Source organism: Carlito syrichta, unplaced genomic scaffold (genome assembly GCF_000164805.1).
Source record: "Carlito syrichta isolate Samal-C Ts95f unplaced genomic scaffold, Tarsius_syrichta-2.0.1 Scaffold308655, whole genome shotgun sequence".
Lineage (NCBI taxonomy): Eukaryota > Metazoa > Chordata > Mammalia > Primates > Tarsiidae > Carlito > Carlito syrichta.
The window spans coordinates 165618-168354 of NW_007252751.1; positions in this window are offsets into that span (position 1 = coordinate 165618).

The window sequence follows — 2737 nt, forward strand, 5'->3', positions numbered from 1 at the left end:
CTGTTTGAGTATAATACTCTGATTACCCCAAAATAGCAAACAGTGGAAGTGAGATGACAGGCAGAAAATGAAACACTTTAGATACCTAGGGAGTCCCTGAATCAAAGCAATTCAGTGTTATTTCTAAGTAATGACATAATTAGATTATCTAACTAAACTAGAAATTGTGTTTAGCCACAGAATACATGTAGCTTCATGGTCATTAGGCATGACTTACAGAGCAGACAAATATGACTGTGAAGTAGCGTAGAAAAGAAGGTATAAGAATTGATAAGAAAATTCCCATTACATACCATAAAAGCCAGAATTATATACCACCTTGGCAAAAAGTCTATAGGGAAGATGGAAGTCAATGGCAAGCCTACAAGAAAAATATGAAGACAAGAAAAGAGAAACTGAGAATATCTTTTTCCTTTTTTTTTTAAACCTGTCAATGGACTCTCCCTGCATTTTTCAGGACTCTGAATAGGCTACTGTGGCTGTTTTAGAACTTGCATTCTATTGTAGTTGAAATGATAAGAATACAATCAAAAGGGTGAATGGTCAAAAAGAAAGAAGCTTCATTTCTCATACTATCAACTGCTGCAATCACAATGGAGGATTTTACTGTTGCCATCTTTATAGTTGGTTCATGATGTAATGACTGTATGTATCAATAAATCACTTGCCAAGAGAATTTACAGAGTTCAAGCCTTGGGAGAATAAAAACACTACCTAACTAAGAAATGCACATTTATATTGTAAACTATCTATGTAACAAAGTTGGATATTCTTCTGTAAGAAGTCATCATTTGAAACTTCCATGACTGGCAACCAGATAAAATATATAATGATTAGCATGTCGGTCAACAATTGGTGGTAAAATTTACATGACTGTAAGCTGTAGAGCACACATAAAACATAGATATTTCTAACAAAGATCCTCCAACAGTCTGCCACACATGGATATTCAGGCAGTATCCTGCCTGATGTACCAGCAGAGGAAGGCATGGGAATGGAAATCTTGCCAGGTAATGCCCAATTGGATCAGCTCACATTGGAGCATTTTTGCTAATCTACAAAATGATTTGTACATTTCTGAGATAGTAATCTCACAGGAAGATCTTTTTATCTCAAACCACCAGATCAGTGATTCTTTATGATGTATGTCAAAGTGCAAAAGAATGCTGTGATATCTGTGAAACTTTTCTCTACTGGCATCCCCTCCTCCTCTAAGTACCTCACGATTAGGAAAACTGTGAAAAAGAGCACAGACTTTTAAGTCAATAAGTAGATATGGTTCAGATCACAACCCACTCTGCCACTCAGGGAATGTGTGATTTCAACAAAAGCATGTATCCTTTCTCAGCCACAAGTTTCTACTTCCTCAGCTCACCTTTGGTATCTGGAATTCTGTGCAACAAAGGCAAACTGTGGGGCCCAAATAGCAGTGAATTTTTGGAATCAATAACTGTGTATACTGGTGATGCTAGTTATCTCAACTCTCCTACATTTTGAAATGATTTCAGTTTTGACATAATTAGAATTCTTACCATTTTTAATTAAGCAGAATTTTTGTTTGACATACTTTGATCAAAACCTTCTATATGTAAACTTCAGCTTTCTAGAGCTATTGGGAAAAAAATTCTGGCAAAATTATTTATCTTAGCTAAATGAACATTGGGAGGTAAAGGCAGTTCCAGAAGTTGGCAGCTTCTAAATAGAAAAGCAAAGAACGTACAAAGTGCTTGGTACTGATATCACTTCTTTTTTTAAAATCTAGAATTTTTTGTCTGAATTTCTTCAAAATCCATCTGTACTCCAATATGTGCATATTATTTTGTTGAAAAATATTATAAGCAATCCCAGAATGATACCTTCTCTCAAGATATTTTCAGTCCTTGGTGGAGAGGGTTACATAGGCAAGGGAGTGTAAACAAAGTCCTTGATTTATTGGTGTATTGGTTCATTCATTTAGTTGATGAATACTTACTGAACATTTGACATAGCTTACAAATGGAACCAAATGCTAGTGGCGGTGAGATGTGGCACAGCTCCTGCATTAACAGAGCTCACAGTCTAGTGGGCAAGACACATAGGCCTATCAATCACCACATTCCTGTGTAATAAGTGGTGTGAGTTCTACAGAGATTTGTGAAATGGGAGTAAGTCCTTTATGTGTAAAAGTATGGAACTATGTTTCCATCAAGATTTTGGTGTGAAACTCCTTTAGAATATTTGCCAAATATTAATGATACTCTTACCTCCTCATCTTTCCTGTTGCATCTGGCCAGAAAAATAATCCTAGCTCTCCTTTGGCAAAGTTGTACACACCCTCAAGGCCTGCTCCTGTCACTCTTGCTGCTAGGAAACATTATTTTAAGCTTCCAGGCAGAATTTCTTGCTCTGCCCAACACAAGTTCATGTTCATTTACTCAAATTGCACTTTATCTATTTTATTATGGGCTTAAGTAAAGTTGTATTTGTTCATATTATTTTCCCACTAAGGTGGAACCTCTCAAAGACTGCCTCCTCCTTCCTTCTGGTGACTATAAGTATCTATTTATGCATTATACTTAATGCATAACCCCAGAGAAAGTCTACACAAAAAATGAAGTATAGCCGGGCTCGGTGGCTCAGCCTGTAATCCCGTGCCTTTGGGGGGCTGAGGTGAGTGGATTGCCTGAGCGTGCGGGTTCGAGACCCACCTGGGCAGCAAGACCTCATCTCTACAATAAATCAAAAATGAGCTGGGCAT